The sequence below is a fragment of the Ambystoma mexicanum genome, chromosome 6q, assembly GCF_040938575.1.
Source record: "Ambystoma mexicanum isolate Mex_15411 chromosome 6q, UKY_AmexF1_1, whole genome shotgun sequence".
NCBI classification, from domain to species: Eukaryota; Metazoa; Chordata; class Amphibia; order Caudata; family Ambystomatidae; genus Ambystoma; species Ambystoma mexicanum.
In genome coordinates, this window is record NC_090937.1 from 1,632,765,744 (window position 1) to 1,632,779,645 (window position 13,902).

Below are 13,902 nucleotides of genomic sequence, written 5' to 3' on the forward strand. Positions count from 1 at the left end.
TTGTTTGGCTTTGTAAGGCCTACTGCCCGCTTCACTCGAAACTGGGTCTAGGGTTGTCGGTTTGTAGGCTGTAAAAGCCCAGAAAAGCTCTTGTTCTCCAACGAGCAGAGTGGCGCAGCGGAAGCGTGCTGGGCCCATAACCCAGAGGTTGATGGATCGAAACCATCCTCTGCTAAGTTTTTTCAAATTATGTTTTTGTGTCATGGCATTAGGGCACAAAGAGCTGTAAGTGCCTGGATGCAATGTCATTCCTTGAACTTGCTGCCTCGTTCCACTCTTGCGCTAAATAGGAGAGGGTCCCAGCCCAGCCAACAAAATGTACTGTTCAATCAAACCAAACTTAAAACCAAGCTCCTTTTTTAAGGGGTCCCGGGGAAATGTTGGGCTGACCGGCAAGACCTCATGATGCGAACTGCTTCTGCGTCAAACGCAAGCTTTTTTCATTCCCAGCCAATGACTTATTCTTATTTCTAAGGGGCGCTCCATCAGATAGCCCAGACAGGCAGGCGTTGGTGGTATAGTAGTGAGCATAGCTGCCTTCCAAGCAGTTGACCCGGGTTCGATTCCCGGCCAACGCAGATCAAATCTTTAAATTGTTCAAAATGCATTTTTTGGAAATCAGACTCATGCTGAAAGCAAAGCTGACAAACTTTTCGTGAAAATCAAAACCCCATCCAGGAAAGGTTCTTGCATCCTAGTTTCTGCAACTGTCTATCGGTGAGGGGATTGAAGCGAGCAGGGCTCCTGGCCCCTCCCCGACAAAGCCCTGACAAAGGCCTATTCGCCTTGCCCTGACGGGCAAAGGTCCCAGCAGGCCACCAAGCACAGCACCTTAGCCTATTAGAGTGAGGTTTCAGGATCTCTCTCATCCTGTAAACCAACATACTGAGGAAGGTGAAACGTGTGGCTGCGCTCCTCACATGCTGAAGCAGCAGCAGCCCTTTCCCTGAAGCAAAGTTCCTTCATTCCTCCCTCCCATAACCCTTAGCAGGGGATTTATGGTAATTGAGTTGAGTTTCCAAACTGGCCCTTCCTTCCTTCCTTCCCATATCTGCCAGCTCGAGAAGGCTTGTTTTGTTGCACCTGGGAAGTAAAGTATCTATTTGCGAGAGAGAGAGAATGAGAGAGAGAGACAGAGAGAGAGAGACAGAGAGAGAAGGGGAAGGGGTGTTGGCAGTTAGGGTGTGAGCTAGAGAAATGAGGCCTGTCTGCAAAAGGCCATGGGATGGGAGTGCGTGGTTGCAGGTTGTTTGGCTTTGTAAGGCCTACTGCCCGCTTCACTCGAAACTGGGTCTAGGGTTGTCGGTTTGTAGGCTGTAAAAGCCCAGAAATACTCTTGTTCTCCAACCAGCAGAGTGGCGCAGCGGAAGCGTGCTGGGCCCATAACCCAGAGGTCGATGGATCCAAACCATCCTCTGCTAAGTTTTTTCAAATTATGTTTTTGTGTCATGGCATTAGGGCACAAAGAGCTGTAAGTGCCTGGATGCAATGTCATTACTTGAACTTGCTGCCTCGTTCCACTCTTGCGCTAAATAGGAGAGGGTCCCAGCCCAGCCAACAAAATGTACTGTTCAATCAAACCAAACTTAAAACCAAGCTAATTTTTTAAGGGGTCCCGGGGAAATGTTGGGCTGACCGGCAAGACCTCATGATGCGAACTGCTTCTGCGTCAAACACAAGCTTTTTTCATTCCCAGCCAATGACTTATTCTTATTTCTAAGGGGCGCTCCATCACATAGCCCAGACAGGCAGGAGTTGGTGGTATAGTGGTGAGCATAGCTGCCTTCCAAGCAGTTAACACAGATCAAATCTTTAAATTGTTCAAAATGCATTTTTGGGAAATCAGACTCATGCTGAAAGCAAAGCTGACACACTTTTCGCGAAAATCAAAACCCCATCCAGGAAAGGTTCTTGCATCCTAGTTTCCGCAACTGTCTATCGGTGAGGGGATTGAAGCGAGCAGGGCTCCTGGCCCCTCCCCGACAAAGCCCTGACGAAGGCCTATTCGCCTTGCCCTGACGGGCAAAGGTCCCAGCAGGCCACCGAGCACATCACTTCAGCCTATTAGAGTGAGGTTTCAGGATCTCTCTCATCCTGTAAACCAACATACTGAGGAAGGTGAAACGTGTGGCTGCGCTCCTCACATGCTGAAGCAGCAGCAGCCCTTTCCCTGAAGCAAAGTTCCTTCATTCCTCCCTCCCATAACCCTTAGCAGGGGATTTATGGTAATTGAGTTGAGTTTCCAAACTGGCCCTTCCTTCCTTCCTTCCCATATCTGCCAGCTCGAGAAGGCTTGTTTTGTTGCACCTGGGAAGTAAAGTATCTATTTGCGAGAGAGAGAGAATGAGAGAGAGAGACAGAGAGAGAGAGACAGAGAGAGAAGGGGAAGGGGTGTTGGCAGTTAGGGTGTGAGCAAGAGAAATGAGGCCTGTCTGCAAAAGGCCATGGGATGGGAGTGCGCGGTTGCAGGTTGTTTGGCTTTGTAAGGCCTACTGCCCGCTTCACTCGAAACTGGGTCTAGGGTTGTCGGTTTGTAGGCTGTAAAAGCCCAGAAAAGCTCTTGTTCTCCAACGAGCAGAGTGGCGCAGCGGAAGCGTGCTGGGCCCATAACCCAGAGGTTGATGGATCGAAACCATCCTCTGCTAAGTTTTTTCAAATTATGTTTTTGTGTCATGGCATTAGGGCACAAAGAGCTGTAAGTGCCTGGATGCAATGTCATTCCTTGAACTTGCTGCCTCGTTCCACTCTTGCGCTAAATAGGAGAGGGTCCCAGCCCAGCCAACAAAATGTACTGTTCAATCAAACCAAACTTAAAACCAAGCTCCTTTTTTAAGGGGTCCCGGGGAAATGTTGGGCTGACCGGCAAGACATCATGATGCGAACTGCTTCTGCGTCAAACGCAAGCTTTTTTCATTCCCAGCCAATGACTTATTCTTATTTCTAAGGGGCGCTCCATCAGATAGCCCAGACAGGCTGGCGTTGGTGGTATAGTGGTGAGCATAGCTGCCTTCCAAGCAGTTGACCCGGGTTTGTTTCCCGGCCAACGCAGATCAAATCTTTAAATTGTTCAAAATGCATTTTTTGGAAATCAGACTCATGCTGAAAGCAAAGCTGACACACTTTTCGTGAAAATCAAAACCCCATCCAGGAAAGGTTCTTGCATCCTAGTTTCTGCAACTGTCTATCGGTGAGGGGATTGAAGCGAGCAGGGCTCCTAGCCCCTCCCCGACAAAGCCCTGACGAAGGCCTGACAAAGGCCTATTCGCCTTGCCCTGACGGCCAAAGGTCCCAGCAGGCCACCGAGCACAGCACCTCAGCCTATTAGAGTGAGGTTTCAGGATCTCTCTCATCCTGTAAACCAACATACTGAGGAAGGTGAAACGTGTGGCTGCGCTCCTCACATGCTGAAGCAGCAGCAGCCCTTTCCCTGAAGCAAAGTTCCTTCATTTCTCCCTCCCATAACCCTTAGCAGGGGATTTATGGTAATTGAGGTGAGTTTCCAAACTGGCCCTTCCTTCCTTCCTTCCCATATCTGCCAGCTCGAGAAGGCTTGTTTTGTTGCACCTGGGAAGTAAAGTATCTATTTGCGAGAGAGAGAGAATGAGAGAGAGAGACAGAGAGAGAGAGACAGAGAGAGAAGGGGAAGGGGTGTTGGCAGTTAGGGTGTGAGATAGAAAAATGAGGCCTGTCTGCAAAAGGCCATGGGATGGGAGTGCGCGGTTGCAGGTTGTTTGGCTTTGTAAGGCCTACTGCCCGCTTCACTCGAAACTGGGTCTAGGGTTGTCGGTTTGTAGGCTGTAAAAGCCCAGAAAAGCTCTTGTTCTCCAACGAGCAGAGTGGCGCAGCGGAAGCGTGCTGGGCCCATAACCCAGAGGTTGATGGATCGAAACCATCCTCTGCTAAGTTTTTTCAAATTATGTTTTTGTGTCATGGCATTAGGGCACAAAGAGCTGTAAGTGCCTGGATGCAATGTCATTCCTTGAACTTGCTGCCTCGTTCCACTCTTGCGCTAAATAGGAGAGGGTCCCAGCCCAGCCAACAAAATGTACTGTTCAATCAAACCAAACTTAAAACCAAGCTCCTTTTTTAAGGGGTCCCGGGGAAATGTTGGGCTGACCGGCAAGACCTCATGATGCGAACTGCTTCTGCGTCAAACGCAAGCTTTTTTCATTCCCAGCCAATGACTTATTCTTATTTCTAAGGGGCGCTCCATCAGATAGCCCAGACAGGCAGGCGTTGGTGGTATAGTAGTGAGCATAGCTGCCTTCCAAGCAGTTGACCCGGGTTCGATTCCCGGCCAACGCAGATCAAATCTTTAAATTGTTCAAAATGCATTTTTTGGAAATCAGACTCATGCTGAAAGCAAAGCTGACAAACTTTTCGTGAAAATCAAAACCCCATCCAGGAAAGGTTCTTGCATCCTAGTTTCTGCAACTGTCTATCGGTGAGGGGATTGAAGCGAGCAGGGCTCCTGGCCCCTCCCCGACAAAGCCCTGACAAAGGCCTATTCGCCTTGCCCTGACGGGCAAAGGTCCCAGCAGGCCACCAAGCACAGCACCTCAGCCTATTAGAGTGAGGTTTCAGGATCTCTCTCATCCTGTAAACCAACATACTGAGGAAGGTGAAACGTGTGGCTGCGCTCCTCACATGCTGAAGCAGCAGCAGCCCTTTCCCTGAAGCAAAGTTCCTTCATTCCTCCCTCCCATAACCCTTAGCAGGGGATTTATGGTAATTGAGTTGAGTTTCCAAACTGGCCCTTCCTTCCTTCCTTCCCATATCTGCCAGCTCGAGAAGGCTTGTTTTGTTGCACCTGGGAAGTAAAGTATCTATTTGCGAGAGAGAGAGAATGAGAGAGAGAGACAGAGAGAGAGAGACAGAGAGAGAAGGGGAAGGGGTGTTGGCAGTTAGGGTGTGAGCTAGAGAAATGAGGCCTGTCTGCAAAAGGCCATGGGATGGGAGTGCGTGGTTGCAGGTTGTTTGGCTTTGTAAGGCCTACTGCCCGCTTCACTCGAAACTGGGTCTAGGGTTGTCGGTTTGTAGGCTGTAAAAGCCCAGAAATACTCTTGTTCTCCAACCAGCAGAGTGGCGCAGCGGAAGCGTGCTGGGCCCATAACCCAGAGGTCGATGGATCCAAACCATCCTCTGCTAAGTTTTTTCAAATTATGTTTTTGTGTCATGGCATTAGGGCACAAAGAGCTGTAAGTGCCTGGATGCAATGTCATTCCTTGAACTTGCTGCCTCGTTCCACTCTTGCGCTAAATAGGAGAGGGTCCCAGCCCAGCCAACAAAATGTACTGTTCAATCAAACCAAACTTAAAACCAAGCTAATTTTTTAAGGGGTCCCGGGGAAATGTTGGGCTGACCGGCAAGACCTCATGATGCGAACTGCTTCTGCGTCAAACGCAAGCTTTTTTCATTCCCAGCCAATGACTTATTCTTATTTCTAAGGGGCGCTCCATCACATAGCCCAGACAGGCAGGAGTTGGTGGTATAGTGGTGAGCATAGCTGCCTTCCAAGCAGTTAACACAGATCAAATCTTTAAATTGTTCAAAATGCATTTTTGGGAAATCAGACTCATGCTGAAAGCAAAGCTGACACACTTTTCGCGAAAATCAAAACCCCATCCAGGAAAGGTTCTTGCATCCTAGTTTCCGCAACTGTCTATCGGTGAGGGGATTGAAGCGAGCAGGGCTCCTGGCCCCTCCCCGACAAAGCCCTGACGAAGGCCTATTCGCCTTGCCCTGACGGGCAAAGGTCCCAGCAGGCCACCGAGCACATCACTTCAGCCTATTAGAGTGAGGTTTCAGGATCTCTCTCATCCTGTAAACCAACATACTGAGGAAGGTGAAACGTGTGGCTGCGCTCCTCACATGCTGAAGCAGCAGCAGCCCTTTCCCTGAAGCAAAGTTCCTTCATTCCTCCCTCCCATAACCCTTAGCAGGGGATTTATGGTAATTGAGTTGAGTTTCCAAACTGGCCCTTCCTTCCTTCCTTCCCATATCTGCCAGCTCGAGAAGGCTTGTTTTGTTGCACCTGGGAAGTAAAGTATCTATTTGCGAGAGAGAGAGAATGAGAGAGAGAGACAGAGAGAGAGAGACAGAGAGAGAAGGGGAAGGGGTGTTGGCAGTTAGGGTGTGAGCTAGAGAAATGAGGCCTGTCTGCAAAAGGCCATGGGATGGGAGTGCGTGGTTGCAGGTTGTTTGGCTTTGTAAGGCCTACTGCCCGCTTCACTCGAAACTGGGTCTAGGGTTGTCGTTTTGTAGGCTGTAAAAGCCCCGAAAAGCTCTCGTTCTCCAGCCAGCAGAGTGGCGCAGCGGAAGCGTGCTGGGCCCATAACCCAGAGGTCGATGGATCGAAACCATCCTCTGCTAAGTTTTTTCAAATTATGTTTTTGTGTCATGGCATTAGGGCACAAAGAGCTGTAAGTGCCTGGATGCAATGTCATTCCTTGAACTTGCTGCCTCGTTCCACTCTTGCGCTAAATAGGAGAGGGTCCCAGCCCAGCCAACAAAATGTACTGTTCAATCAAACCAAACTTAAAACCAAGCTCCTTTTTTAAGGGGTCCCGGGGAAATGTTGGGCTGACCGGCAAGACCTCATGATGCAAACTGCTTCTGCGTCAAACGCAAGCTTTTTCATTCCCAGCCAATGACTTATTCTTATTTCTAAGGGGCGCTCCATCACATAGCCCAGACAGGCAGGCGTTGGTGGTATAGTGGTGAGCATAGCTGCCTTCCAAGCAGTGACCCGGGTTTTATTCCCGGCCAACGCAGATCAAATCTTTAAATTGTTCAAAATGCATTTTTTGGAAATCAGACTCATGCTGAAAGCAAAGCTGACACACTTTTCGCGAAAATCAAAACCCCATCCAGGAAAGGTTCTTGCATCCTAGTTTCTGCAACTGTCTATCGGTGAGGGGATTGAAGCGAGCAGGGCTCCTGGCCCCTCCCCGACAAAGCCCTGACGAAGGCCTGACAAAGGCCTATTCGCCTTGCCCTGACGGGCAAAGGTCCCAGCAGGCCACCGAGCACAGCACCTCAGCCTATTAGAGTGAGGTTTCAGGATCTCTCTCATCCTGTAAACCAACATACTGAGGAAGGTGAAACGTGTGGCTGCGCTCCTCACATGCTGAAGCAGCAGCAGCCCTTTCCCTGAAGCAAAGTTCCTTCATTCCTCCCTCCCATAACCCTTAGCAGGGGATTTATGGTAATTGAGTTGAGTTTCCAAACTGGCCCTTCCTTCCTTCCTTCCCATATCTGCCAGCTCGAGAAGGCTTGTTTTGTTGCACCTGGGAAGTAAAGTATCTATTTGCGAGAGAGAGAGAATGAGAGAGAGAGACAGAGAGAGAGAGAGACAGAGAGAGAAGGGGAAGGGGTGTTGGCAGTTAGGGTGTGAGCTAGAGAAATGAGGCCTGTCTGCAAAAGGCCATGGGATGGGAGTGCGTGGTTGCAGGTTGTTTGGCTTTGTAAGGCCTACTGCCCGCTTCACTCGAAACTGGGTCTAGGGTTGTCGGTTTGTAGGCTGTAAAAGCCCAGAAAAGCTCTTGTTCTCCAGCCAGCAGAGTGGCGCAGCGGAAGCGTGCTGGGCCCATAACCCAGAGGTCGATGGATCGAAACCATCCTCTGCTAAGTTTTTTCAAATTGTGTTTTTGTGTCATGGCATTAGGGCACAAAGAGCTGTAAGTGCCTGGATGCAATGTCATTCCTTGAACTTGCTGCCTCGTTCCACTCTTGCGCTAAATAGGAGAGGGTCCCAGCCCAGCCAACAAAATGTACTGTTCAATCAAACCAAACTTAAAACCAAGCTCCTTTTTTAAGGGGTCCCGGGGAAATGTTGGGCTGACCGGCAAGACCTCATGATGCGAACTGCTTCTGCGTCAAACGCAAGCTTTTTTCATTCCCAGCCAATGACTTATTCTTATTTCTAAGGGGCGCTCCATCACATAGCCCAGACAGGCAGGCGTTGGTGGTATAGTGGTGAGCATAGCTGCCTTCCAAGCAGTTGACCCGGGCTCGATTCGCAGATCAAATCTTTAAATTGTTCGAAATGCATTTTTTGGAAATCAGACTCATGCTGAAAGCAAAGCTGACACACTTTTCGTGAAAATCAAAACCCCATCCAGGAAAGGTTCTTGCATCCTAGTTTCTGCAACTGTCTATCGGTGAGGGGATTGAAGCGAGCAGGGCTCCTGGCCCCTCCCCAACAAAGCCCTGACGAAGGCCTGACAAAGGCCTATTCGCCTTGCCCTGACGGGCAAAGGTCCCAGCAGGCCACCGAGCACAGCACCTCAGCCTATTAGAGTGAGGTTTCAGGATCTCTATCATCCTGTAAACCAACATACTGAGGAAGGTGAAACGTGTGGCTGCGCTCCTCACATGCTGAAGCAGCAGCAGCCCTTTCCCTGAAGCAAAGTTCCTTCATTCCTCCCTCCCATAACCCTTAGCAGGGGATTTATGGTAATTGAGTTGAGTTTCCAAACTGGCCCTTCCTTCCTTCCTTCCTTCCCATATCTGCCAGCTCGAGAAGGCTTGTTTTGTTGCACCTGGGAAGTAAAGTATCTATTTGCGAGAGAGAGAGAATGAGAGAGAGAGACAGAGAGAGAGAGACAGAGAGAGAAGGGGAAGGGGTGTTGGCAGTTAGGGTGTGAGCTAGAGAAATGAGGCCTGTCTGCAAAAGGCCATGGGATGGGAGTGCGTGGTTGCAGGTTGTTTGGCTTTGTAAGGCCTACTGCCCGCTTCACTCGAAACTGGGTCTAGGGTTGTCGGTTTGTAGGCTGTAAAAGCCCAGAAAAGCTCTTGTTCTCCAACCAGCAGAGTGGCGCAGCGGAAGCGTGCTGGGCCCATAACCCAGAGGTCGATGGATCCAAACCATCCTCTGCTAAGTTTTTTCAAATTATGTTTTTGTGTCATGGCATTAGGGCACAAAGAGCTGTAAGTGCCTGGATGCAATGTCATTCCTTGAACTTGCTGCCTCGTTCCACTCTTGCGCTAAATAGGAGAGGGTCCCAGCCCAGCCAACAAAATGTACTGTTCAATCAAACCAAACTTAAAACCAAGCTCCTTTTTTAAGGGGTCCCGGGGAAATGTTGGGCTGACCGGCAAGACCTCATGATGCGAACTGCTTCTGCGTCAAACGCAAGCTTTTTTCATTCCCAGCCAATGACTTATTCTTATTTCTAAGGGGCGCTCCATCACATAGCCCAGACAGGCAGGCGTTGGTGGTATAGTGGTGAGCATAGCTGCCTTCCAAGCAGTTGTCGCGGGTTCGATTCCCCGCCAACGCAGATCAAATCTTTAAATTGTTCAAAATGTATTTTTGGCAAATCAGACTCATGCTGAAAGCAAAGCTGACACACTTTTCGCGAAAATCAAAACCCCATCCAGGAAAGGTTCTTGCATCCTAGTTTCTGCAACTGTCTATCGGTGAGGGGATTGAAGCGAGCAGGGCTCCTGGCCCCTCCCCGACAAAGCCCTGACGAAGGCCTGACAAAGGCCTATTCGCCTTGCCCTGACGGGCAAAGGTCCCAGCAGGCCACCGAGCACAGCACCTCAGCCTATTAGAGTGAGGTTTCAGGATCTCTCTCATCCTGTAAACCAACATACTGAGGAAGGTGAAACGTGTGGCTGCGCTCCTCACATGCTGAAGCAGCAGCAGCCCTTTCCCTGAAGCAAAGTTCCTTCATTCCTCCCTCCCATAACCCTTAGCAGGGGATTTATGGTAATTGAGTTGAGTTTCCAAACTGGCCCTTCCTTCCTTCCTTCCCATATCTGCCAGCTCGAGAAGGCTTGTTTTGTTGCACCTGGGAAGTAAAGTATCTATTTGCGAGAGAGAGAGAATGAGAGAGAGAGACAGAGAGAGAGAGACAGAGAGAGAAGGGGAAGGGGTGTTGGCAGTTAGGGTGTGAGCTAGAGAAATGAGGCCTGTCTGCAAAAGGCCATGGGATGGGAGTGCGTGGTTGCAGTTTGTTTGGCTTTGTAAGGCCTACTGCCGCTTCACTCGAAACTGGGTCTAGGGTTGTCGGTTTGTAGGCTGTAAAAGCCCAGAAAAGCTCTTGTTCTCCAACCAGCAGAGTGGCGCAGCGGAAGCGTGCTGGGCCCATAACCCAGAGGTCGATGGATCGAAACCATCCTCTGCTAACTTTTTTCAAATTATGTTTTTGTGTCATGGCATTAGGGCACAAAGAGCTGTAAGTGCCTGGATGCAATGTCATTCCTTGAACTTGCTGCCTCGTTCCACTCTTGCGCTAAATAGGAGAGGGTCCCAGCCCAGCCAACAAAATGTACTGTTCAATCAAACCAAACTTAAAACCAAGCTCTTTTTTTAAGGGGTCCCGGGGAAATGTTGGGCTGACCGGCAAGACCTCATGATGCGAACTGCTTCTGCGTCAAATGCAAGCTTTTTTCATTCCCAGCCAATGACTTATTCTTATTTCTAAGGGGCGCTCCATCACATAGCCCAGACAGGCAGGAGTTGGTGGTATAGTGGTGAGCATAGCTGCCTTCCAAGCAGTTAACACAGATCAAATCTTTAAATTGTTCAAAATGCATTTTTTGGAAATCAGACTCATGCTGAAAGCAAAGCTGACACACTTTTCGCGAAAATCAAAACCCCATCCAGGAAAGGTTCTTGCATCCTAGTTTCCGCAACTGTCTATCGGTGAGGGGATTGAAGCGAGCAGGGCTCCTGGCCCCTCCCCGACAAAGCCCTGACGAAGGCCTATTCGCCTTGCCCTGACGGGCAAAGGTCCCAGCAGGCCACCGAGCACATCACTTCAGCCTATTAGAGTGAGGTTTCAGGATCTCTCTCATCCTGTAAACCAACATACTGAGGAAGGTGAAACGTGTGGCTGCGCTCCTCACATGCTGAAGCAGCAGCAGCCCTTTCCCTGAAGCAAAGTTCCTTCATTCCTCCCTCCCATAACCCTTAGCAGGGGATTTATGGTAATTGAGTTGAGTTTCCAAACTGGCCCTTCCTTCCTTCCTTCCTTCCCATATCTGCCAGCTCGAGAAGGCTTGTTTTGTTGCACCTGGGAAGTAAAGTATCTATTTGCGAGAGAGAGAGAATGAGAGAGAGAGACAGAGAGAGAGAGACAGAGAGAGAAGGGGAAGGGGTGTTGGCAGTTAGGGTGTGAGCTAGAGAAATGAGGCCTGTCTGCAAAAGGCCATGGGATGGGAGTGCGTGGTTGCAGGTTGTTTGGCTTTGTAAGGCCTACTGCCCGCTTCACTCGAAACTGGGTCTAGGGTTGTCGTTTTGTAGGCTGTAAAAGCCCCGAAAAGCTCTCGTTCTCCAGCCAGCAGAGTGGCGCAGCGGAAGCGTGCTGGGCCCATAACCCAGAGGTCGATGGATCGAAACCATCCTCTGCTAAGTTTTTTCAAATTATGTTTTTGTGTCATGGCATTAGGGCACAAAGAGCTGTAAGTGCCTGGATGCAATGTCATTCCTTGAACTTGCTGCCTCGTTCCACTCTTGCGCTAAATAGGAGAGGGTCCCAGCCCAGCCAACAAAATGTACTGTTCAATCAAACCAAACTTAAAACCAAGCTCCTTTTTTAAGGGGTCCCGGGGAAATGTTGGGCTGACCGGCAAGACCTCATGATGCAAACTGCTTCTGCGTCAAACGCAAGCTTTTTCATTCCCAGCCAATGACTTATTCTTATTTCTAAGGGGCGCTCCATCACATAGCCCAGACAGGCAGGCGTTGGTGGTATAGTGGTGAGCATAGCTGCCTTCCAAGCAGTGACCCGGGTTTTATTCCCGGCCAACGCAGATCAAATCTTTAAATTGTTCAAAATGCATTTTTTGGAAATCAGACTCATGCTGAAAGCAAAGCTGACACACTTTTTGCGAAAATCAAAACCCCATCCAGGAAAGGTTCTTGCATCCTAGTTTCTGCAACTGTCTATCGGTGAGGGGATTGAAGCGAGCAGGGCTCCTGGCCCCTCCCCGACAAAGCCCTGACGAAGGCCTGACAAAGGCCTATTCGCCTTGCCCTGACGGGCAAAGGTCCCAGCAGGCCACCGAGCACAGCACCTCAGCCTATTAGAGTGAGGTTTCAGGATCTCTCTCATCCTGTAAACCAACATACTGAGGAAGGTGAAACGTGTGGCTGCGCTCCTCACATGCTGAAGCAGCAGCAGCCCTTTCCCTGAAGCAAAGTTCCTTCATTCCTCCCTCCCATAACCCTTAGCAGGGGATTTATGGTAATTGAGTTGAGTTTCCAAACTGGCCCTTCCTTCCTTCCTTCCCATATCTGCCAGCTCGAGAAGGCTTGTTTTGTTGCACCTGGGAAGTAAAGTATCTATTTGCGAGAGAGAGAGAATGAGAGAGAGAGACAGAGAGAGAGAGAGACAGAGAGAGAAGGGGAAGGGGTGTTGGCAGTTAGGGTGTGAGCTAGAGAAATGAGGCCTGTCTGCAAAAGGCCATGGGATGGGAGTGCGTGGTTGCAGGTTGTTTGGCTTTGTAAGGCCTACTGCCCGCTTCACTCGAAACTGGGTCTAGGGTTGTCGGTTTGTAGGCTGTAAAAGCCCAGAAAAGCTCTTGTTCTCCAGCCAGCAGAGTGGCGCAGCGGAAGCGTGCTGGGCCCATAACCCAGAGGTCGATGGATCGAAACCATCCTCTGCTAAGTTTTTTCAAATTGTGTTTTTGTGTCATGGCATTAGGGCACAAAGAGCTGTAAGTGCCTGGATGCAATGTCATTCCTTGAACTTGCTGCCTCGTTCCACTCTTGCGCTAAATAGGAGAGGGTCCCAGCCCAGCCAACAAAATGTACTGTTCAATCAAACCAAACTTAAAACCAAGCTCCTTTTTTAAGGGGTCCCGGGGAAATGTTGGGCTGACCGGCAAGACCTCATGATGCGAACTGCTTCTGCGTCAAACGCAAGCTTTTTTCATTCCCAGCCAATGACTTATTCTTATTTCTAAGGGGCGCTCCATCACATAGCCCAGACAGGCAGGCGTTGGTGGTATAGTGGTGAGCATAGCTGCCTTCCAAGCAGTTGACCCGGGCTCGATTCGCAGATCAAATCTTTAAATTGTTCGAAATGCATTTTTTGGAAATCAGACTCATGCTGAAAGCAAAGCTGACACACTTTTCGTGAAAATCAAAACCCCATCCAGGAAAGGTTCTTGCATCCTAGTTTCTGCAACTGTCTATCGGTGAGGGGATTGAAGCGAGCAGGGCTCCTGGCCCCTCCCCAACAAAGCCCTGACGAAGGCCTGACAAAGGCCTATTCGCCTTGCCCTGACGGGCAAAGGTCCCAGCAGGCCACCGAGCACAGCACCTCAGCCTATTAGAGTGAGGTTTCAGGATCTCTATCATCCTGTAAACCAACATACTGAGGAAGGTGAAACGTGTGGCTGCGCTCCTCACATGCTGAAGCAGCAGCAGCCCTTTCCCTGAAGCAAAGTTCCTTCATTCCTCCCTCCCATAACCCTTAGCAGGGGATTTATGGTAATTGAGTTGAGTTTCCAAACTGGCCCTTCCTTCCTTCCTTCCTTCCCATATCTGCCAGCTCGAGAAGGCTTGTTTTGTTGCACCTGGGAAGTAAAGTATCTATTTGCGAGAGAGAGAGAATGAGAGAGAGAGACAGAGAGAGAGAGACAGAGAGAGAAGGGGAAGGGGTGTTGGCAGTTAGGGTGTGAGCTAGAGAAATGAGGCCTGTCTGCAAAAGGCCATGGGATGGGAGTGCGTGGTTGCAGGTTGTTTGGCTTTGTAAGGCCTACTGCCCGCTTCACTCGAAACTGGGTCTAGGGTTGTCGGTTTGTAGGCTGTAAAAGCCCAGAAAAGCTCTTGTTCTCCAACCAGCAGAGTGGCGCAGCGGAAGCGTGCTGGGCCCATAACCCAGAGGTCGATGGATCCAAACCATCCTCTGCTAAGTTTTTTCAAATTATGTTTTTGTGTCA

General features: G+C 49.8%; 5 non-coding genes across 5 annotated transcripts; all 5 read left to right on the plus strand.

Annotated features, from left to right (window-relative positions):
• Positions 1 to 6,300: 6,300 nt before the first annotated feature.
• On the plus strand, positions 6,301 to 6,372 carry TRNAM-CAU (transfer RNA methionine (anticodon CAU)). Its single transcript has one exon. It is a non-coding gene; the product is annotated as a tRNA-Met (tRNA).
• A 1,185-nt stretch (positions 6,373 to 7,557) lies between these two features.
• Positions 7,558 to 7,629, plus strand: TRNAM-CAU (transfer RNA methionine (anticodon CAU)). The gene has a single exon. It is a non-coding gene; the product is annotated as a tRNA-Met (tRNA).
• Positions 7,630 to 10,065: 2,436 nt separating this feature from the next.
• Positions 10,066 to 10,137, plus strand: TRNAM-CAU (transfer RNA methionine (anticodon CAU)). Its single transcript has one exon. It is a non-coding gene; the product is annotated as a tRNA-Met (tRNA).
• A 1,156-nt stretch (positions 10,138 to 11,293) lies between these two features.
• Positions 11,294 to 11,365, plus strand: TRNAM-CAU (transfer RNA methionine (anticodon CAU)). Its single transcript has one exon. It is a non-coding gene; the product is annotated as a tRNA-Met (tRNA).
• Positions 11,366 to 12,550: 1,185 nt separating this feature from the next.
• Positions 12,551 to 12,622, plus strand: TRNAM-CAU (transfer RNA methionine (anticodon CAU)). The gene has a single exon. It is a non-coding gene; the product is annotated as a tRNA-Met (tRNA).
• The last annotated feature ends 1,280 nt before the right edge of the window (positions 12,623 to 13,902 follow it).